Source organism: Ursus arctos, unplaced genomic scaffold, assembly GCF_023065955.2.
Source record: "Ursus arctos isolate Adak ecotype North America unplaced genomic scaffold, UrsArc2.0 scaffold_15, whole genome shotgun sequence".
NCBI classification, from domain to species: Eukaryota; Metazoa; Chordata; class Mammalia; order Carnivora; family Ursidae; genus Ursus; species Ursus arctos.
Window position 1 is genome coordinate 33700252 of NW_026622819.1, and position 24569 is coordinate 33724820.

General features: G+C 35.1%; 1 non-coding gene across 1 annotated transcript; it reads right to left on the reverse strand.

Moving 5' to 3' along the window:
- Nucleotides 1-365: 365 nt before the first annotated feature.
- LOC113260985 (small nucleolar RNA SNORA54) lies at nt 366-488 on the reverse strand. The gene has a single exon (XR_003318205.1). It is a non-coding gene; the product is annotated as a small nucleolar RNA SNORA54 (small nucleolar RNA).
- Nucleotides 489-24569: the final 24081 nt, after the last annotated feature.

Below are 24569 nucleotides of genomic sequence, written 5' to 3' on the forward strand. Positions count from 1 at the left end.
GAGACCAATATGGGGCTCGATCCCAGGACCCGGAGACCACGACCTGAGCTGAAGGCAGGCACTTAACTGACTGAGCTACGCAGGTGCCCCTTACATGTTTTAAATTCATAGCCTCTTAAGTGTTTTTAATTGAGAACCACTGGTTGAAATAAAGGTGGCTTAGATTGGGTGAATATATAGAATGATTCTTAGAGTTTTAGTCAAAAATTATTAACTTAAGATATTCTACAGTCCTTCCTCTTTCACTAACCACTAAGGATGACTCTGGCTTTATGAATCCAGTTTTTTTTTTTCCTCCCCTTCTTGTTTAAAATTTTTTTTTTAATTTTTATTTAAAAATTAAAAAAAAAAAAAATTTCCGGGCCTTGTGTCCTCAGGACCTGCAACTGAGAGCCATGAGTCAGTCAGTCCTATGCCACTGGAGCTGCTGTAGTACTGGAATGGAGCCTGTTAGCTACAGCCAGACTAACAAGCCATCAACAGTGCCTCCTCCCCTTTCCTTTAGGAGCTTCCTACCTAACAGAAAGAAAGAGAAGGCGGAGAACAAGGCTGACTGAAGACTCAGAGAAGAATTTTTAACATGTTTTCTTTCTTTCACATTTTTTTGAGAGAAGTTAGAATAAAATTGTAGGCAGCATTTGAGGGAAACTTATGGACAAAGAAAGGGGGTTTTAAAATAAATGTTTCTTTGGCATATATCACCTAATGGTGTTTGAATGATGTTAGCACATAAGTTGAGTTACCTTTTATTGCCTTGTGTTTTGTCTCTGCTCTGCACCTAGACTGGTGGGTTATGGATTCAAAAAGTAGTAGAGACATCTCCCACAAGGACTCTCATAAGATTTTCTTCAAGTTTGTTGAAACCATAATAAGCTCATTAAGATTTCTATAATCATACAGTTGATATGGTTGGAAGTTTTTTAAGTATGAATTGTGATAGGTTCGGGGGGGGGTTCTACTTGCTTTGACAAGGGCATGGCAAAAATCTCTCTTGGGAATGGCTGCTTCACACTACTTGATATATGGTCTGCAGCATATAGAGTGCTAGATTAATTTGACCACAGAAAGATGTCAATAGATTACTCAAAGTATTTCTAGAAAAATGGACAGTTTTGACAAATTATCTTACAAGAGGGAACATATTATTTTATCTGGATCCACTTTTTGTACAAGTTTTTCTGAAAGCTAAAAATGTGCCTTGAGCTTCAGTGGGTCAAAAATAGAATAATTTCAGCAACCAGTCAAGCATTGTTTCTTTCTGTTCCCTCTTTATTCTCCTTTATTCAATTTTATTTTTCTCCCAATGAGAAGATAGTGGCTGGGTTGTAGGATTATGGAAGGCATAGGACGTATTTACCTTCAGGATTTGTAACTGATTTGGTCTTCTGTTTGCTTCTCGTTTGGAGGAAGAGATCGGGGAGACAAAAAACTGAACTCATTACCTGGTGATAAAGCTTTCTCTTTGACTTTTTCTTTGCCTTAGCCATAGAATGCAGAAGTCCTGCACAGGCTACTAAGCCAGTGACAGGCTGAGAGATTGGGTCTTCTGGCAGAGTGGTGTAGTGCTAGAGTGAAATATACTGTGGTCATTGAGCCCTTAATCCAGATGGAACTTCTTTTCCCATCACTCAGTGTGTAGGGTTGGAGGAATTTGGAAAATCTGGCCATTTGCTCATTCCTTCTGCATAGGATTAAATCATGAATATCGATAACAACATTTTAAAAGTACACAACAAACACACACATACACAACCTTATTTAATCTTTAAAAACTGTTAAATTATATAATTGATATAAGCCAAAGGATATATATGTAAGTCATGTAAATTATAATTATAAAATGCTCAGGTATGAAACCAAAGTCACTGAAGACTTATGTGCCACTCTCTTGTCACAATCCCTTGCTTTCCCAACAACCACTGTGCTGAACATCGTTTATCATTACCTTGTTATAAAAAATAGTTTCCTACTGTGTATGAATCCCTAAACAGTTGAGCTTTATAAAAATGTTATCATATATATAGTCTTCTGGGAATTATTTTATCAATATTAAAATTCTACAGTTCATTTGTGGTTTTGCATGTAGTTGTAAATTCATTCTATAGAATTTTACTGAGTATAACATAATTTATTCATTTTTCTGGTGATGCTGAAGCACATTTCAGTTTCTTTTGTTTTGCAATTATAAATAATTCTGCTCTGAAGTTTCTTGTATATATCTTCTGGTGAACTTATGCAAACATTTCTCTAGGAGTGGAGTTACTATGGCATAAAAGGCATAAAAATGTTTAAAGCATAAAAATCTTTCATTTACATGGTAATGCCCAATTATTTTGAAAAATGATCATAACAATTTACTTTCCCACAAGTAATGTATATGAGTTCCTGTTGATCCACATTATCCTCTAATACTTGGTAGTATCAGAATTCTTAGTTTTTCCAAGGTAGTGGATATAAAATGATATCTCACTGTAGTTTTAGTTTGAATTTATGTGATTACTACTGATGCTGTGCATTTTCTTTTCTATTTATTCACATTTATAGTCCCTTTTTTGTGGGATGTCTTTTATTTGCTGATTTTTCTATTGCTTATCTTTTACTTACCAATTTATAGTCTCTTATATTATAACTATACTATTCCTTTGGTGGTTTTGTGCTACAAGTAACTTGTCTCAGTTTAGTCTATATTTTTACTTTATGTTTTTTAACCAAATTTTTCCCCAGTTTCATTGAGAATTAATTACCATACATCAGTGTATAAGTTTAAGTTATACAGCATGATGGTTTGATTCATGTATATTGTGAAATGATTACCACAGTAGGTTCAGCTGATATCCATTTTCTCATGTAGATACAATAAACAGAAAAGGAAGAAGAAAAGAAAAAATAAAACCATTCTCCTTTTGATGAGAACTCTTAGGATTTACTTTCTCTCTCTCTATTTTTAAAGATTTTATTTATTTATTTGAGGGAGAGAAAGTGCACGCAAGCAAGAGAAGAGGCAAGGTCGGGGGAGGGAGAGGGAGAGAATCTCAAGTAGACTCCATGCTGAGTGCAGAGCCCAACACGGGGCTGGATCTCATCACACTGAGATCATGACCTGAGCTGAAATTGAGCCAGATGCTTAACCTACTGAGCCACCCAGGTATCCCAGGACTTACTCTCTTTAACAACTTTCCTATATGCCATACAACAACATTAGCTATAGTCATCATGTTGTACATTACAACCCTAGCATTTATTTATCTTATAACTACAATTTTGTATCTATGACCACCTTCCTTTAATTCTCCCTCTCCTCACCCTCCACCTCTGGTAACCACAAGTCTGATCTTCTTTTCTGTGAGGATTTTCTTTTTCTCTTTTAGATTTCACATATAAGTGAGATTGTACAGTATTTGCCTCTCTCTAACTTATTTCACTCAGCATAATGTTTTCAGGGTCCCTCCATGCTGTTACAAATGGTAGGTATTCCTTACTTTATATGGCTGAATTGAATTCTATTTATGTATATATATTACAATTTGTTTATCCATTTATCCATCTGTGGACGTTCAGGTTGCTTCCATGTCTTGGCTATTGTAAAATATGCTGCTGTGAACATGGCGGGTGCGGATACCTTTTTGAGTTAGTGTTTTCATTTCCTTTGGATATATTTCCAGAAGGGGAATGGACCATACGGTAGTTCCATTTTTAATTTTTTGAGGATCCTTCATCCTATATTCCATAGTAGCTGTACATTTACAACTGCACCAACAGTACACAGGGTTCTCTCTTCATATCATTTTTTATCTCTTATCTTTTTTTATGATTGCCATTCTAACATGCGTGAGTGATATCTCACTCACTATATTTCCCTAATGAGTAGTGATGTTGAACATCTTACATATACCTGTTGGCCTTTCATGTGTCTTCTTTGGAGAAATGTCAGTTCAGGTCCTTTGCTCATTTTTAAATTGGGTTATTTTTAATTTTAATTTTGTGTGTGTGTGTTTTTGGGTTGTATGAGTTCTTTATATATTTTGGATATTAATCCCTTATCAAGTATGTGGTTTGCAAGTATTCTTTTCCCATTCTTTAGGTTCTCTTTTCAGTTTTTGATGGTTTCTTTTGCTGTATTAACAAATTCTTAATTTTAATATAATCTAATTAATCAACCTACTTATTAAAATCATCCTTTTTTCTTGCACTTAATTTAATACACTCTTTCCTACTTCAAGGTCATGGGTATTCTACTTTGGTTTCTTAAATATTAAAGTTTTCCTTCCGCATGTCTTTAATCCATTAGAAATTTTTATAACTAGCATAAGGTAATAATTAAATTTTAGTCTTTCTTTGTGGTCTTATCATTGGTAGTCCCAGACTTGTTTTGTTTTGTTTTATTTTGTTTTTTTAAAGGCTCAACCTTTCTTCAGGGAGTTATAACCCATTTCTTTCATTTGTCTCATATTCTCATACCCTTATATATCCTTATATGGGTTTGTTTTTGGCCTCTAAGTTTAGTTACATTAGTCAATTGTCTATTCCATGCCCTCTCATACTGTCTTAATTATTACAGCTTTACAATAAGCACTGATGTTTGGGGGCTTATCACACCATCTTCTTATCCTTCTTCAGCAATACTTTGATTATTTTTAGTTCTTCCACATAAACTTAGAATCAACTTACCAAATTCCTTGTAAAACCCTGTTACAATTTAGATTCAAATTAAATAAATCGAAAAAGTCAATTTGAGAAGTGACATCTTTAAAACATTGAGGATTCCTACTTACGGTGTGGATGGTGTTTGTTTACATGAAATTGCTGACTTTAAAGTATGTTCGGTAGAGTGGACTTGATATACCAAACATTCAAGAAAGAAATGTCAATTCTACACAAACTCTTTGAGACCATGGAAGAGGAGTTAAAACTTCTAGTTTCATTTTGTAAAGTCAGAATCTTTTTTTCTTAAATATTTTGTTTATTTATTTGTCAGAGATAGAGCACAAGGCGAAGAAGCAGGCTCCCTGCTGAGCAAGGAGCCCAATGACTCGATCCCAGGACCCTGGGATCATGACCTAAGCTGAAGGCAGATGCTTAACTGACTGGGCCACCCAGGCGCCCAAGTCAGAACCTTATAACAAAACCAGACAAGGACACTACAGGAAAAGAAAACCATAGACTGGTATTTCTCATGAAAACAGATACAAAGATCCTCAGTAAAATATAATCAAATTAGAATCAACAATTTGAAGGAAATGTTGTGACACCAAGGTTGAGTGGAATTTCTCCTGGAAAAGCAAAGCTGGTTCAGTGTGCAAAATCAATGCAATCAGGTTATCAGTAATTAAAGAAGAAAATCCATATGATCATATTTATACAGAAGAAGATTTTGACAAAATTCAACATCCATTCATGATACAATTCTTGACAAACTAGAAATAAAAGATTACTTAACCCAATAAAAAAGATCTCCCCACCTCCCCACCCTGCAAATAGATTAACATAATACTTTATTGTGAAAGACTGAATTCTTTTCTCTGAAGATTGGGAGAGAGGAAAATATGCTCACTCTCATCTAACTTCAATTTTACATTATGTTGGAGGTCCTAACCAGTGTGAGGGAAGTAAATAGGTAAATAAATAAATGCCATACAAATTGGAGAGAAAGGAGTACAATGTACTCTATTTATAGATGGCATGATTGTCAATGAAGAGTGTGCACAACCTACAAAAAGGTATCAGACGTAAAAATTGAGTTTAAAACTGAGGGCATCAGAGGGAGGGAGGGTGGGGGACTGGGATAGGCCGGTGATGGGTATTAAGGAGGGCACATATTGCATGGAGCACTGGGTGTTATACGCAAATAATGAATCATGGAACATTACATCAAAAACTAAGAATGTACTGTATGGTGACTAACATAACATAATGAAAAATTATTATTAAAAAAATTGAGTTTAGCAAGGTCAGAGGATACTAGGTAAAAATGTAAAAATCAATTGTATTGCTACATACTAGTACAAACAATTTGAAATTTAGCAAAAATCTAGAGTGGAGTTTAATGATTGGATGCTTATTAATTTAGTAAAGTTAACTTATTTTTCCATGTATAGGATGTCATTAAGAAACCTGGTCAGGATTTGATTTGGATTTTCAGAGCCCTTCAAAGAAAATAATTTATTCATTGGTTTGGACTTCTCATGGTTCAACATAGTCTTAGTGTTATTTTAAATCTCTGATGATGCACTCACAACTCAGCAGTTGTTATATGCAATACAGATTGACAAGAACTGTTATTTTCAATGATAGATCTGAAATAGCTTTGGTTGAGTTCAAATAATTTGTGGATAGAAAAGGCATGTGATCTGCATCATGGCATCTCATCACCCAAAAACATATGCTTAATAAGTTATAAGGAAGGGACAAAAAAAAATGAAAGATTTCCTGAACAAGCCTGTTGAAGGTGACAGTTGAAAAGACCTTCAGATCTCTTGGCACCCAACGTGTCACTGTGAATTTCATTTAAAAAATGTCTGTCTTTCTGAATTGCTTACAGGGTGAATTTATTAATAGATAATAACTTGCAAGTGAAGCATAGATGTGGTCTGGATATGGTTCAGCTTTTATATACTTTTAACTTAAATGTTAAATTTTCTTCAAAACATTGACTCGAAACATGGTGGATTCCTATCTCCTTAATATAGATATTTTGGGCTGTGTTTTACAAGGCACATTATATAATATGGCACTGCTATGTTCATAAGCTGCCAAGGTGTTTCTTCCTAGCTGCCTTGATGATAGAAGTACCATTATGTGTGTCTCCACCAGAGCTACAAGGCATTGAACATTTTTTCTCTGCCACATGTCTGCAAGGCCCTCAAAAGAGGAAATAATTATTTTCAGGCCACCACAGTGACCTAAGTAAAAACATCTGGTATTTCTGCAACCAGTATCGTAGAAAGGTAGACTTACTAAAAGAGACCCATTTGCTGGTTAAGTAGTTATTTTAGAGGGCCATTATATATTCCATAAGGATATGATTTTTATTTTTCCCTATTTTTCTATATAAATTATTCATTTGTTCAAATATTTGTCAAATATTCTTCAGATGTTTGAGAAGGTGGTATGTGTCAGACAGTGAACCAAGATACCTAAATAGTTGTATAGGAAGCAAAGTGAAGCAAAATTATATGGAATTATTTCTAAGAACTAGTCAGTCCAGAAGAAACAAAAATCTTCAAATACAGAGGCAATAAAATACTCAGACTAGCTCTCTGTATACAAGTAAGGTTACCTTTTCATTCTGCTGTCTGAGATAGAATCTATATAAAAAAGACAGTTGTCATCACATGGCCTAAAACTATCACTGTCCTATGACTGTATGTCATGTACAATTTTATTTCCTCCTACTTTGTTTCAGATAAGAATATATAAAACATTTAAAAAGTGAAATGTTGCCAGAAAAGTGAAAGGATATGTTTGTTAGCTCCTGCTGCTCTGTTCTGTCAAAATAACTTTAAAATGCACTTGAGCTGCAAGAAAGTGAGATTGACCTTAAATGTTTGTGTCAGATTGTTGTTACCCTCTGGAGAGGTAGCATCATTTCAGAAACAAGAGAAAGTGAGGATTCAGTAAGTGAAGTCTAAGAACTTTATGTCAGCATTGGTATTCATGTCCTTGAGTTCTATTTACCCAAAGGAAAAACACGGTCAAAAAGCCCAGAAACATTTTGTGGGCAGCTTGTATAGTTCAAAACCAGTTTATTTGCTTTGGTGGCTAATTCTTTGTAAGCAAATTCTCATGTTTTTCCAGCCACAGTAGCCACACCATTGTTCAGAGAACTACACTTTCTGTATTATGATATTAATAACTAGGAGTGAATAGTTACCACAAATGTGGAAAAGAGGGAAAAACTTAAAACAAACATATTTCTTTTATATGAATGATGCCATTGGAAAAAGAATTTTATAAAATCAGAGGCAAGACTTAGGACACATAAATGGCATCTATTAGGTTTTACAAGCTTGTTTTGAACTCACAATTTAAGTTTGGGGGTCTAGTTAGCAGAGTGCATTTTTTAAAACCTACAATCTGGTGATCTTGATTCAGATAAAATAGAAATATATATAAGTCCTTATGGGTTTTTACAGATGGATTTAAGTATTTGGACCATCTAGTAGATTTAAGTGAAAATATCACTTTGATATTATTTCTTTAGACTGAAGGCTCTTGTGTGGCCAAAGGGGATGCATCTAAACTTCCCGAAGCCTTGTAATAGCTATGGGAACATATTCATGTTCGGTTCAGTAAAACGGTATTTGAATCAGCTTGAGTGGTGCCTTAGATTTCCCGTAACCCAACACCAGTTTTGCAATTCTTAAAACACAGAATATGAGGTCACTGTATCAAATTATATGGTTTCATTGATAATGAGAAGAAATTTTAGGACTCTAAAAACATCTTACCTAGGCTTATCTTATCTAAGCTTAGATAATTATGTATTTCTTTTACCTCATGCCAGGGAACACTGCAGGGAGTGGAGAAGGAGGGGTAGCAAAGAGACAAACGGGAGAGGCAACACACTATGGGGTAATCAGTATGATGGAGTATAATGGGAGTTTGGGAGTGAGATTCAGCTTGTAGTTATAGGGTGGTCAGCACCCTATACCAGTTCTTGTTTTGGAAAGATACTCTGTGAACACAGAAACCTCAAATTTGACATTAGATATTATGGAATGTAACTTGCAAGATCATGGAAAGCCATAAGGGGGGTTAACCGAAGAGGGAACGAACCATGAGAGACTGTGGACTCTGGGAAACAAACTGAGGGCTCAGAGGGGAGAGGGTGGGGGATTGGGATAGGCCGGTGATGGGTAGTAAGGAGGGCACGTATTGCATGGTGCACTGGGTGTTATACACAACTAATGAATCATCGAGCCTTACATCGGAAACCGGGGATGTACTGTATGGTGACTAACATAATATAATAAAAAATCATTTAAAAAAAAAAAAAAAAGGAGGGCACATATTGCATGGTGCACTGGGTGTTATACGCAAATAATGAATCATGGACCATTACATCAAAAGCTAAGGATATATTGTATGGTGACTAACATAACATAATAAAAAATTATTATAAAATAAAGGATGTTGCTTGATCCTAAGCTTGAAACATAGTTTGTTCCCAATAATGTCTGGCTTCTCTGCTTCCTACTACAGCACTTATTGTTCAGTAGGGGAATTATATATTAAGCATACTGGATTTTGAGGTCCTTGAGGAATGAACCATGTCTCATTCATATTTATACTTTCAGCACCTTATCACCCCTGGTGATGATGGAGTTCAAAAATATTAAATGGAAACAACAGAATTTTTATGTACAGGAAGCCCATGAGGGGGAGATATTTCAAAAATAAGCATGTTAAAAGTTACCTGAATATTATTGGTAGTGCCACAGTAGTAACTAGTGCTGGTGGAAGAAGAAATGGTTTTCACATGTGGTGTAGGATTCGAAGTCAGAGGAGTATGGTTCAGAAGAGTCGCTAGAGATGTTCATTAGTTCCCAGTTAACGGCTCTGTAAGAATCAAAGATGCACTTGATTGTTCAGATCCTGCTTGCTCCCTGCAAACGGAGGCAGGCAATGGAGTACCCAGAGGTTTTCCAGCCTTCCTTATAGTTTAGGGCAAGAATTTGAATGTTGGGATTAGGAGGATAGAATTTGAAACATTTCTGCCTCTCGTGTGCAGAACTGATCTTTTATGTCTAGTAAAATGTGTAGAGCATAAAGTTGAAAATACTATATACATACCCTTCCAAAAGAGTTGGTTTCTAATATTAAACTCTGTAGACATAGATGAATAAGAATGTCTAAAACCTGGGAAATGGCACACTATTTCAAGGGGAAGCAAATAGAAAACCAAAACAAAATGGGAAGTTCTAAGAAATAATCTTACACTCTGTGTTTTATGGAGGGGAAGGGCTCACCAAGAAAGTTGCTTTGGCTTCAGGAGAGAAACTTCATTTTCTTATATAGAATGATATGATCATACTTGGATAAGTAAAAATACTTAATTTGGTGTCTGCATAATTCTGTTGGCTTGATTCTTTTATTTCTTTTCTGGAAATTATTTATTTTTTACTACCCTTATTGAAATGGTGAATTAAACATTTTCTTCTTTATTTAAACTATGAAGTGGAAAAACCCAAATGGGATTATCTCAAATAGTTGATATATATTTATGAAAATAGTCATCCTAAAAATATATATAAAATTTATACTGGCAAAAATATAACTGTTCACAAATGTTAAAGGTGTAAAGAACAAACAAAAGATTCTGATGACTGCACCATTAATTTTATTTTAACATAGGTCTTTAATAAGAAAAATACCCATTGGCTTCTTAGACTCTGTGGATATTGTTAAGACATACAAAGATTATATGAAAATATTACCTTTAAATAATTGTTTTCTACATGATTTTTATCTGTTCAAAGAATAATGAGGAAAAGTGATAAAGTAGAATTATGATTGTGTGAAAAGGGGAAGGAGGAAATGATTGTCAGCATCTGCCATAGTGGGTTAATGTCAATATTAAAAAAGATGATTTTTTGATATGTAGAGTCCAAGAAATCATGGACCCAGAAACTGATGGAGGAATTAATAACAGAACTGCATATTTAAAGACCTGGAGGCACAGAGGTCACGGCACATTCAGGAACCTGAAATAAGTTCACCATGGCCGGAACCTATGTTTAATTTAACAAAACATTAAGGGTGTTTCTATAGTGGATGTAGAGCAGGCAATTATAGCTGATCTGTGGTCATGATTTTTAACTGTTCCTGTGATCTGTAACTACAGATCTGTTAAATAATGATTAGTAAATCTAATTTTAAATTGCCTATCAAACAATTTGAAGAAATTTAAGGGCAAGTTAATGTTATGGGAGCATTACTCTAATTAGAAGCAAATATTCTTATAGATCCAGCTCAAATGATAAGAAAAATTGGAGTTAAATAAGAAACATACCATTCTACTTTGTTTCTACAGAATCAGCTACAATCCTAAAAGATATATAGCAACACTTTCCAAATAACATGGGTTTGGTTTTCAAAATTCTTGGTACCCTCAGAAAAACAGTAGGATCTTGCTGTAATACTCTTCATGATTTGATAGAATTCACATAATGCTATTTGATTATTCTTTATTCATTAATTTAAGAAACAGTTACTGAGGACATATCTTGTGCCAAGAATGACCTACAAACCTATGGAATACTCATCTTTATTAACTAACTTTTACTTTCATGAGTATTAATGGTAACAGTGAGTTACCATTTCACACCACCAGGTCACTAAAATATTCTTTTAAAGTTCTAAAAATACAACGTTTTGGTGAGAATGTGTTGGAATGGGAACATCATGCAAGTGTAACGATTACCATTACTGTGAAAAACCATTTCATATTACCTGGTAAGGAAATAAACGCACACATACCATCAGTTCTCCTAGGTTGGTGTGTATACTAGACGAGTGTTATAGGAGCAAAAACTACAAAACAAAAATAAGCAAACAAAACCTAGATTCTTTAATACTAGAATAATTAATTACTGATATCTTTATAAAACTGGAAAAATAAATATGAATTAACTGCAGCCAATTTTCAACATGGATGAGTCTCAAACCCACATATGGGAAATATTTACGAAATACATACAGTTTGGTTTCTTTCATATAAGGTTCAAAAGTAAGCGAAACTAAACAGTAAGTTGTTTAAGAGTTCACCCATATGTGATAAAACTAGTAATGAAAAACCAGGCATTGATTATTCCAGCATCCTCTTCCCTTAGTATCCTTCTTCTCCCTTTGATGGTACTATTTATTTGGCTTTCTGCTTCTCCACTTTTTCTTTGCCTAATATCACCTGTTTCAAATCTTACCCTGTTTTGGGTGAATAGCCAAATTTGAATACCTTTTCTCCATAATCCAGAATTTACCCAGTCTTTTCTGTAACATATTACTGTATTATCACATTATATTTTGTGCAAGATAATTTACTTGTCCATGATTCCTTTTATTTTGCTACCATCTCAGAGATTATAAGTCCTTAATTGTTTACAACCTCACGGCCTTTAGTAAAGCACCTAAAATATGTACAATTACACTTTTTAATAGAATTGTATATTTTGACTAAAGTTCACTTTATTATAAAACCCTTAAAGTCCTATAATGAGGTTATAGGAAGGAAGAACACTTCGCTCTGTATTTTCAAATTTTAAACAAAATATAGAGGAGGATTGTTTTAGGGGCAAAGCTATAAAAATGGATTTAGGAAAAAAGATTCACAATGTGTGTGTGTCTGTGCGTGTGTGCACATATGTGTGCACACACGCACAGATACTTGAGTTTTTTGAAGTGATAAATGTATCTAATTTTCAGTATAAAATCATGTAACAATAGAAACATGTCCAAGCCTCTGTTTCCAAATTACTCTCACCATGCAATGAGTGTACTTTTTAACAAAGCTTTATTTTCAAGCTCATTGATAAAATTTTACTTTGGAGAAATGGACTGTTTAGATTTTCAACAACTGCATCCCATCTTTCCATGTCAGATTGGGTTGCACAGTTACTGTTTTGAACCTTGTGATGAAGCTAAAGCTTGGTCTAGGAATAGAAGTACTTCTATTATTGTTTGCTTGTGCTTCTGTGAGTAAGGTTATGTTTATTCTGAATATTTATGGAAATCTTTTAAAGTCAGTTGTCCATCTCATCTGTAATCTCATCTGTAATTCCAACACATGAGAAGAAATATCCATATGAAAAGAGGTGAGAAGAAAAACCTCAGAAAAATGAAAGTGATCAGTCTTGGAATTGTGAATTTCATTTTTTTAAATGAATTTTTGTTATTACTTTGAAGCCAGGCTTGCAAAATTTAGGGGTCAAGTCAGTTTTTTTATTTGAATCAAATACCAGTGAGGACCTTTAAGGTTTTCTTCTCAGAATGCAATTGGTTTTGCATTTATTGAGCATTTTCTGTAATCCAGAAGCTGTGCTAGGAGCTTTGTATGCATTGTTTCAGATCTTTGTAATAGCCTTTGAGGGAAGAATTACAATCCCTGTTTTACCATAAGAAAACTTCCTTCAAATTCAGCTAAATGACTAAGCCAAAATTTGAATGCAGGTTATGTCAGACTCCAATACTCATATTGTATTGACTACACTGAGATTGTCCAGGCCAGTTCTTTAATAAACCTGTGAAATCGTTTATGAAAAAATGTGTTGTTACTATACCTTGGGCATGGAGGGGGTCAGTAATGAGAAGAGGCAGGGAATGATAATGATTTTCATCATTGTCCAGTCAATAATACTACTGGAAGGATTGGAAGGTAGTTCTTTCTCAAACTTGGTAAGTTTGGTTTTAGGCTGACCTGCGTAACAACACATGTAAAATATTTTCTACAAGTGTTTATTTTTTATGTTCCTGTATCTTTGAAAACTATTGTATATGTATGCATACACTATCACATATACTTATTGAATCTGTAATTCTGCATAGGTGGCAACAAATCTGTTGCATATTTCATGCTCAATTAAAAAGAAATCTTACAACTTTTCTATGTATTATGGAAAGATCGACATCTGTCCTCCATTTAATTAGGTCCATCCTGATTATGTTAAATGTGTTCTGGCTCCCGTTAAGAAAATTACCTAAATATACATGAAGGAGAACCTTGTTAAAAATGAATTGTCAGCAAGAAACGGGAGATTTAAACAAAGAAACTCCAAGTAAAGCTTAACAAAAAAAATTATCTCAAACCTGAATGCTCAGACTGAATAATAACCCTGCCCCTTCATCTCTCATGACTGATCCATACGAAAATACAAATGCAACTTGAAACCAATAGTTTTGGAGCTTCAAGAGTTTGGTTAATTTTTTCTTCCTGTTACTTTTCACTTTGGAGCACCTTTTGGCTTCTGAAATCTGACTGGAGCCAGGAGGGGAAATGCCAAAATACTATGGGGAAAGGCTTGTTCTTGGGGTAATTTAGACCTGATTTGAGAAAGCCAACTCCTGCTATAAATTTTATGTTAAAAAAGTTCTGTCTGTGAAATTTCTAGTGGGCTGAACAGATGCAAGAATTTCAGATAATAATTAGATAATGTAAAAGTAGAGAATTGTCAGAATTCATGGGAGAGCTTGAGTTTAAGCTTTGGATCCTTAAGCTTGGGTTCTCTTTTTTTGTTTGTTTGTTTTCCTATTAATTGTGTGATTTTTTCCTCAAAAATTTTCTCTGAATTTCTACCTTAAAAATATGCAGCAGTAAGATCTCCCTGTGCCCCATCACTAGGGATATACAAGCATTTGAAGGGGGTGGAAATTCCTTTTATCATTTATTTGTTCATTTGCCCCACAAATGTTTGCTTGCCAACTGTATGTCAGGAGCTAGTCTAAGTTTTGGGGATATAACTGTGAACGAAAGGAATCTGTTCTTATGGACCCTAAGTGCCAGTAGAGAATAAACACAGACATATACAATATGTTAGATTGTATTAAGTGCCATGCATTAGAATGAATCCGTGTACAAAAATATTTTATGTAGAATAGTTAGGAATGGACTTTCTGAAAAGTGACCTTTAAGCAGAGACCTGATTGAAATGAGTGAGTTAGCCATATAGGTACCCTGGGGGAAGAGTCCCACAAAGGAGGACCAGCAAGCACAAAGGTCCCCAAGTGCCCTCATGCCTGTGTATTGGAAAAGCAGTGAGAACAATGTGGTAGAGATGAGTGAGTATGGAGGAAATGGTAAAAGGCATGTTCAGAGTTTTAGCAAGAAAAAATTCTCAATTACTGAGTCTAGATCACAGGCTGGCAAGTGAAAGAAATTCACTGAAAATAGTGGCTGTTCCACCATGATTTAGGAGTATACCTGGAAGGGCTCTGCTACATGAGTGTAGAATATCAGACTGTTCCCTTTACCAAATTTGTCAGAAGAGAATTACAAAGGAGGAAACCTAAATGCACGAGAAGAGGTAGAAGCCTGTTGAAACAAGAGAAGGAGGCGATTGAGGGGGGAAAAAAATTCCCCTAATTAGGCTATGCATTTTTAACAGTTCAGTCAAAATCCCAAAATGATGCTTCCTATTTCTCTTCTTCCTTACCCCCTCTCTTGCTTTTCCTTGCTTCCAAAAGTTTACATGCTATATGATTTCATTATATCACATTCTTGAAATGACAAAACCATAGAAATTGAAAACAGATTAATGGTTGCCAGATGTTAAGGACAGGGGTGAGAAGGAAGTGGGTGTGGCCATGAACAGCAATATAAGGGATGCTTGTGGTAATGAGAACGTCCTATATGTTGACTCTCTTCACACCAGTATCCTGGTTGTGATATTGTATTATAGTTTTGCAAGATGTTACCATTGGGGGAAATTAGCTCAAGGATTCACAGGCTCTTGCTCTATTATTTTTTACAACTGCATGTGAAATCTATAAGTATCTCAAAATAAAAGTTTAAGAGTTTAAAAAATAATGACCACCATGATCATAGAGGACAGCGCGAGGCATCTGAACTCCGTCACTCACATCACAGTTCCCCCCTCATCTTTCCACCACAGCTGTCATGGTGCCATATGTTCTATGCATGTGTAGTCCTTAGTGTAGTAAAGCACATGTATCCCTCGGTGCAATAAAGCAACCTTGTGAATACTTGAAATTCACTGGTACTCACAGCAAAATGTGGTGTGGTTAGGTGAGAGCAGAAAAACTACTCAGATGAAACCAAACAGTTTTTAGAGGAACAAGATGAGTTGATTTGAAAACTCATGTAAAATAAAAAGGGCCATGAAACATTTTGGAACATTTCTGGTAAAGAAGGTAAGTAGATTATTCTCCTTTTTTCCTCTCTGTTTGACAGGACACCAGAGTATGTAAGATTACAAATTCCAGCAAATCTTCTCCAACACTTAGTGTTACCAGAATTTCTAATTTTTCCTAATTTGATGGATGTGAAGTGGTTTCTTTATTTTCATAGAAATTTGTAGGAGTTCTTGATATTTTCTGCATATTAACCTTTCTCAGTGTTATGTGCTGAAAATAACAGTTCCCAATCTGAAATTCATTTTTTTAAAGATTTTATTTATTTATTTGAGATAGAGTGAGACACAGAGAGAGCGAGCACACTCAAGCAGGGCAGAGGGGCAGAGGGAGGGACAGAGGGAGAAGCAGACTCCCTAGTGATCAGGGAGCCCAATATGGGGCTCAAACTCAGGACCGCAAAAGCATGACCTGAGCCAAAGGCAGACATAACCAGCTGAGCCACCCAGGCACCTCCCCCCCAATCTGAACTTTACATGAAATAGTTTTATACTGTAAGATCATGTCTTTCTTAACATTTTGTTAAAACTGGCCTGAAACTATCTGGCATTATAAACTCATCACTTAAATTGTGTGTTGCAGCTGTAGGAATAGATAAACTTTAACAGAGGAAACCAAGTAGTAAAAAAATAGACCCATACACATATTTGAATTTGGTTTATTAGTAAAGTTACTGTATGTCCCAGTTTGCCTGGGACAGTTTTTGCTTATGCTTATTGTCTGAGCATTATTAGTAACAATTCCCCCTTTAATTTTGAAAGCTTTTTGTTTTGGATGAAAAAATATATATGGTCATCCTATATATATGATAAGGGTGGACCTAAAAATAAATAGGGATACCAATTGCTGTCCATATAAAATTTTATCCATATCTTACACTATAACAAAAATATATTTCACATGAATTGAAAATCTAAATATGAAAGAAATCTTTAAAACTTTTAGAAAAAATTATCAGAAAAGCTTTATAACATTAAGATGGGGAAGAATCTCTTTAAAATGACATGAAAACACAAACCATGTTAAAATGAAAAGTTTTTCTTTTGGAGAGCAACTTGACAATATGTGGGAAAGTTCAAAGATGATAAAACCCTAGAGTCCATCTCTAATTACACACCGAAGAGGACTTTTGACTTTGGGCACCAAGGGACTTGTATGAGATGTTTCACTGCATCAGTGGTTATAAAAATTTAGAAACAATCTCTGTGTGCATCAGTTTGAGGATAGATGAATAAATGAATAGTGTTATTTTCCTAAAATGGAATGCCATTCAGGAGTTAAAACAAATGTACCAAGTTAAAATTCTCAAGAAATCATAGAAAGATCTTGGCCTTTTTCTCTCCAAATTGATGGAGTCACCTCATACCAAGGCTGCTGAGGACAAATGCAAATTTCATCAATGATTATTTTTTGAAAGTAGAAGAAGAGGGACACTATATACTTTTATATTTTAAGATTTACTCACAAACTCAGAATTAAAAAAAAAACCAAACAAACACCCAGCGTATAGTATATTGTGTTTTAGCTGCCCAGGGATATCTTAGATACAATGAACAGTGAGGTTTTTGAAAAAATTGTTCAAGGATACATTCTAGAACTGAAACACTTCCAAAATTGTTATCCTATCCTGTGTTAAACTCATACGTATTAATACAAATATACTAGTTTATGTAATACTTTAGAGACTCCAGAAAAGAAACATTGCACATATAAGGTAAATTAAATATATTTTATGTTTTCTTGGGTCAGATTGTTATACCATATGACTATCTCTAAGATTTGTTTTAATCTAAGTTTGTTTTTACACAAAAAAGGCTGTATATTCCCTATATCCTATTTCTGACTTGGGTTGTTGAAATATTTTCTTGAATCCATTAAACTAATAAATCCCATAAACTAATATTTAGCCTTGTCTCATGGAGGTTTGGGTGTCTATCTCCACTGGACTTGAAGAATGTTTCTACTTTTCATCTTTGGTTTCACTACTGGCCACCACTTTCCCACAATGTTAAAACAGTATATCAAGAGGCCAAAGGGATATCAGTCCTAAAACAAATCACTTGCTCCCTGAAACTTGCAATTTTATGTTAATGTTAAAGCCAGTCCAAGGACTGAGACTCAGGATCTGGACATAAATAGTACCCAAGGTGGAGGGCAGCGTATTCTTTGGTCCACTCTCATTTTGCTTCTTCATCTCTGAGCTGAACATCTGTCTCCTAAATCCCATTTCTTTTTGCCTCTTCTCTTGCCTCACAAATGGCAAAGTAGTTAATGGGAGAGTGTCAGGGCGGGGATGATGGTGATAAGGATTTTATCTGAATAATTAGGAACCTATTTTTGTCTACTTCATATTTTATCGAGAACCTGGATTTTGTTGATACTATGAGTTGCCCTGTTTGAGACTTCTTCAAGTAATTTCCTTAAAAAAGTCTTTCACAGAAATAACCATATTTTATAATCTGTATTTCTTCAGAGTCATGCAGGGTGTGCTCATCAGAATATAAACTGGCAAATACCGGCATGCCACATAACAATGTGGAAGCCCTCTGACTTGTGAGAAGCACTGTACCTCATTTCTTTGACTGGCTTTTGCTATGTGGTAATTGTTAGGGAAACATCTGGTTACTGTCACATATTTGAGTATCCGATCTCATTGCATGACATTTTGTTCTGTGACATTTAGTTCCCACTTAGGACTTGGAATTGAAACCTAAAATTAAGTTCCATTTCCAACATAATAATAGGGAATTGTCCTGGATAATGATGTTTGAGGCTCTCCGTAATGGAATTTCAACATAGCACATTGGGGAAAAAATAATAGCAAATTGTTATCAGTGATTTTCTTTATAAAAATACAAATACTTAGAAACCATTTGGAGGGGCTGCTTTGGAATTTTTCTTAGTTTTGAAAATAGTATCCTTTGCTTTCTGGACTCATGGTAAACTGAAATGGACTCTCTTACAGTGAAGCTCATATACTTAAACATCTCTCACTTTATACTTTTTTTTTTCCTGTAAGGAAAGATTTAGGAATGTTCCTTTAAAAATGTCTGAATATACTTTTCTGACCTTTAGGTTTTCCACAACAGAACTGCATCTATCATAGGTTCTCCCTTTTGGTTCTTTCATAAAATAAAAAAGGAAAGGTTTTTAGGCAATTGCCATTTTGCTTCTGCATGATTTTGGCACTTAGCCTAGTGCCCAAGGGCCTGTAGTTCATATCCTGGAACTTGATTGGTAAACCCATTCTTAATCACTTATGCTGTTGGCTCTGACCAAGCTAGTCCTAAAAATTGCTGCTTTCCTCATCAATTTGTTCCTAGGAAGTGTTGTGTGTGTGTCCTTAGGTTTCTCCAGTGGACTTATTAAACTCACATGTATTTAAGTTAAAAACTGAAGCAGCCATCATTCAGAAGAAGGGCTAGTTGTTTTGCTACACTTTTTATCAAATAGACCCTACCTTAAAAACAAACAAATTATACTTAACAGGAAGTCTTAGAACTAGTTCCAAAGGAAGCAGAGTCTGTGATGGAGATTTGCATGTAGGAAGTTTATGGGGGAGTGCTCTTAGAAGGAACACCTGTGAGAGGTGAAGTAAACAGCTCTAGGCAGAGGGAGAAAAAAAGTTGATCTGAGATGAAGTCACAACAGATGTCTCAGCTGATGCCACAGGGATGACCCATCAAATAAGTGATAACTCTTATTCCCAACTGAGCAAGGGGACAATGCTTTTATACCTGACATTGAGCTGTCTTTGGATGTGGCTGACACAGCAGGGGCCAGGAGAAGCATGCAGCTTGCCTTTAGCACCTAGGGAATGAGTGCCTGAGTCCTGAAAAGGGGATTTGGGCAGTGTACCACCCGTTAAGTATTCAGGATTCTAAAAGCTAACCAGTTTATGCTTGGAAACAAAGAGGATAGATAGGCATAATTTCCCTCATTTCCCAGTTTATTTGCAAAAGGATTAAACATGTAACAGAAAGCAGGTGGCTACACAGTGAAGAATATGAAAAATATTTTTGTGTGTTTTTTTGTACCCCCTATTCACTGTGGGTTGGATAGTTATCACTTTCACTTTCAAGAAAAGTTAGGCTTTGTATTAGTTTTGAAGAAAAGCTGAAATATTGCTAGAACATAGCTATACTAAAGCATCTGTAATTTTACTGGAAACCCTGTGCTCATAGTGTTTATTCTTCCAAGTGAAGATCTTAAAACATCAGTCCCTCCTGGTTCTCAAACCAAACTTTCCATAGGCGATGGCACCTCCATATCTGAAGTAGGAAAGCTTATGTTCTTTTTATAGAATCTGTGCCTCCTTCATTCTGATGACTCAGAAAGCCCATTTTTTTCAGAGGAGAAAATTACACTTCAAAACCCAAGTATGTTCTCATGAGCTGGTAATCAACAGTAAGCTGAGAGAAGCATGACTTTCATATCCACTGCTGATCTAGTCAGTGGTCAGAAAAAGATTTTCTGGAGAAGAAATAATACATGAATTAAACCTGAAATCTGTGTAATGAAGTGATCTTCTTCAGTAAATGTGGAGATTTTGAAAGTGACCCAGTCATTATTTTAGCACATTAGGAAATGTTGTATAAATATTAACAGTTGACCAATGAAAGGGCAGAAAGTCAACATGGATTGAGCGCTTACTGCTTGCCAGTCACTGTACAAAAGAGGTGACAAATATGAATATTCAGTCCTTACCACTGTCCCAAATGTTAGGAATTATTATTCAGGTGTTTTTTTTTTCGTTCATTTTTATCTTAAATGGGATAACTTTTGTAAATTTACACTGCCGGAGAGTAAGAAAGCTAGGATTAGAAATGACCTCTGATTCAAAAGTATATGCTAATTCTCTCAAAAAAACATCCATTAAGAGCGATGTGTCACTAAAGGAAACCCCTTCACTATCCTTAGAGTACATTGAAGCAAAACAAAACATTGGGCTGTAAATGGTGTGGTTCTCATTTTTCTTTCTTTCTTGGCAAAGTGCCTATATAACGGAGGGAAGAACGAGTTTGAAATCAGGAGACCTGCTTTCGTTACCTCACGCTGAGCTCTGGTAAAGACACTGAACCTTACTTATCATTTATAAAAGTAGGGTATAAAAGCAGAATGAGAGAACTCAACCTTTCAGCTAATTTACTGCATTTGATACAGGAGACAAATCTTGAACAAGATTTCCAGTGATGGAGCTATGTTGTATCCTGGAACCAAACTGTGATATTCTGAATGTTGAGCGCTCCTGTGGTTACATGCAGCACTGACTTAGCAATGGGTTATCCTGTAGTCATTTTATTTCCGTAGCAGATGTCTATTTTGATGCTGGCTTCTTGCTTATTTGATTACTAGTTGTACATAAGATGGAAGTTCAGATGGCAAATGATCAAAGGAGGAGGAATAAACAAATTAGGAGAAACGGTTTGGCAAATGTGACTATATTTACAGAAGATCCTTGTAGTTTTGGGTACATAACACAAACATTTCCTTGTTTTATACATTGTTGGTTCTGGATGGATTTACTAAGGTTTTTGAAGAAGGAGGGACCCTTATTAGCTACCCATTTTATGGTTGCACCACTGTAGGATCATAGGAACCGATTCAGTGATGTATTTGGACTCAAAAGCTAATTGTGTAATTCTACTGGGAAAATTAAGACTACAAAGATGGGAGCTAGGATTGTAAATGAGTGTGAGCACACGTACCTATCTCTGGTGTAAACTGCTATGGATGGGATGGGACAGAAAGTCACTTGCATCAAATCATGCCCTTGAAAGGAGGTAGGAACGGAGAACATTTGATTTCTAAGATGAAGAATATTAATATAAATATGATCTCCTAATGTTCTCCGAAGTGAGCAATATTCATTAGATGTATAAATTTTAATATATTAGCCAATTCCATTATCTTATAGTCATGTCTCTTTTATAGTCTAATTATAAATATTTCACATAAAATAATTGAGGTGTTAATTCCTAAAATTGTCATTAATTATCAGGAATTAATGGGGGCTACCATATGTATATTTATATTTGTATGTCCTAACTTGCTTGTTTTTTGTTCCTCCTCTAGTAAACAAGGAAGGTCAAGATTTAAAAATAGCAGAACTCCCAAAAGCATGTGTGTGCCTCACTAAGTTTGCTGGCTTACATCAGATTCATCTAACGAGCATTTTGAGACTTGGGTCAAGTGTCATTTTTTGGAATCTATCATATTTGGGGGCATTGAGCAAACTACAAAATTTGGGGGGAAAGTATGATATTGTGGGGATATTCCAAAAATCTACAGGTTAAGTAAAAATTTACTGAGCAAAACTGTACTTTAGACTTTGCAGTGACATGGCTTAGGAGTTGGTTAAGGTTGTTTGATATGAACGTTGGTGTCAAATAATTCTGTGTATTAACATGAAAGCATTATGATTGCAGATATGTCAGACATCCTCCTAACTGAGGAGTTCTGTGAGTCTTATGTTACAGACTCTGTATTAGTTTCCCAAGGCTACTGTAACAAAGTCCACAAAGTGGGAGGATTAAACAACAGAATTTCATTGTCTCACTGTACGGAAGTTTAGAGAGTCTGAAATGAAGGCATTGGCAGGGTTGGTTCCTTCTGAGGGCTGTGAGTGCAGAGCTTTTGGTGGTTTGCTGGTGATCATTGGAGTTGCTTTGTTTGTAGATTCCTCATCCCAATCTCTGTCTTTGTGTTCATACAGTGTTCTCCCTGTGTGTATGTCTGCGTCCAGGACACAAGTCATGCTAGATTAGGGGTCCACTCTAGTTTGACTTTGTCTTAACTAATTATATCTACAAAGGCCGTATTTCCTAATAAGACTGCATTCTGAGATACGGAGGGGTCAGGACTACAACCCCTAACTGGTCCTATGTTCCAATTTTGTTTTTCTTTTCTTAAAAGTAGGAGTGAATGATTTCAATGATTAGGAAGCACTAGTTTTATCACTGGGGAATATTTCTAACCGTAGAAATAGAAATGAAAACATAAATAAAACCAGAAAGGTGAAAATAACAATTCCAGGCTCCCAGTATTAGAGGCCTCCAATCTCTACTAACATTACTGTGGAGTCTACTCTTTTGAAGCAGCCGAACGCAGATATGGGTCTAAATAAAGTCTATCATTTCTTGTGAGTTTAATAATGATAAAGATTTCATGTAGTTATTAAATATCACCTGGAGTTAAGAATGAGGAGAAAGAGAAAATGTTGCAGTTGATATGTGGTGATTTGACGATTTCTTAGGAGGTTTTAGAGGATGGAATGCAGAACTTTTCTAAGGTAAGATGAGAAGGAAAATTGTCCAATCTGACTTTAAAAATACTTAAAAAATTCTATTAAAAATACTATTAAATTTCATTTGTTTCCTGCATGAGGGTAAGCTTGCATTATAAAATTCACTTTACACTTTATAGCAATTTATCAGGAAAACAAATAAGATACTATGTATCTTATTTGCAATGTCATTTTTCAGTGTTTTTCTTTTGTTAGTTGGAAAGCTCCCTAAAAACAGATTTTTTCTTCTCATATCAGTTTTACAGATATTGGCTTAAATACTATTAATGTCAGAACATATTGATCATGTCACTGAAAAAAAATTGGTATCAAAAAGTCTGGTGGTTAAATACCAGATGTTAAAATATTTTTTTGTTGTTGTTGAATTGAATTGATAAGCGACCTCTAGCCCGAATGCCTCCTGTAACCATAAAAAGCAGTCTTTTTTTGATTTATAATACCTAGGAAACACTGATTTTAATTTACTGCTCCTTGAAAGACCTGGGAATATTTGCATTGTCAGCAGCTAAAATTGAGCACAGAAATGATAACTAATTTAGAAAATTGTGAGATTATTTAGTCATTTAAGATGTGTATAAGATAATTAAAAACAAACTTGAGGAGGGTTAAGACCTTACTGTAGTTGGTTGATCTACAGCTGGGGTCACCGCCTAAGTTGTATGAAGGCATATGTTCAATTTACAGTTGTAATGAGGAACATGGGATGTTTTGATTCTTCATTTGCTGTGTTCATCTCTAGAGGATGCAATTGCCTATATTAAAAAATGAACATAGGCTCTTTTGTGGAGGCTAATAAAAATGTGTAAGATAATACATGCCACATGCATATATGGTTGACATATGGCTCTTCTCTTTGAGTGTAGAATTGTTGCCCTGAGCTGATATCATGGAGCAGCCACGTGGAAATATTCATTATTGGCCACTTAGGAATGAGACCAATTCCTTTGATCTCACTAGTTCAATCATGATTATTCCATCTTAACTAATACATGGTGTTTGTAAAGGTGTTTTCAGTAGATTATTCACTTGCAGGGGCATTTTGCGTTTTATTCTAATCAGCCAAAAACAGAAATGCATGTTATAAAGTTTTCTTTTGTCTCATAGTGAATGTATACAAGACATAGTAAAAGACATAAAGCAGATTTTTTTTTCTTTCTTTTTATTCTACATTTAAAAAAATGAATGGCATTTGAGTTGCAGATTTTTTCTACTTGTTGATAAACTTGAAAATACTGGTGCATACTTTTGAGGTAAAGAAATACTTTTGATGTCATTATGGTTATAGGTTGATATTTAGTAGGATTACCTTTTGATTTAGTGAAAGCTTGCATTCATCTCAATTATTATTCCATAAAGTTTGCAGAATTATAGTGATCCTGGCTACAGTCAGGGCCCTTCTCTT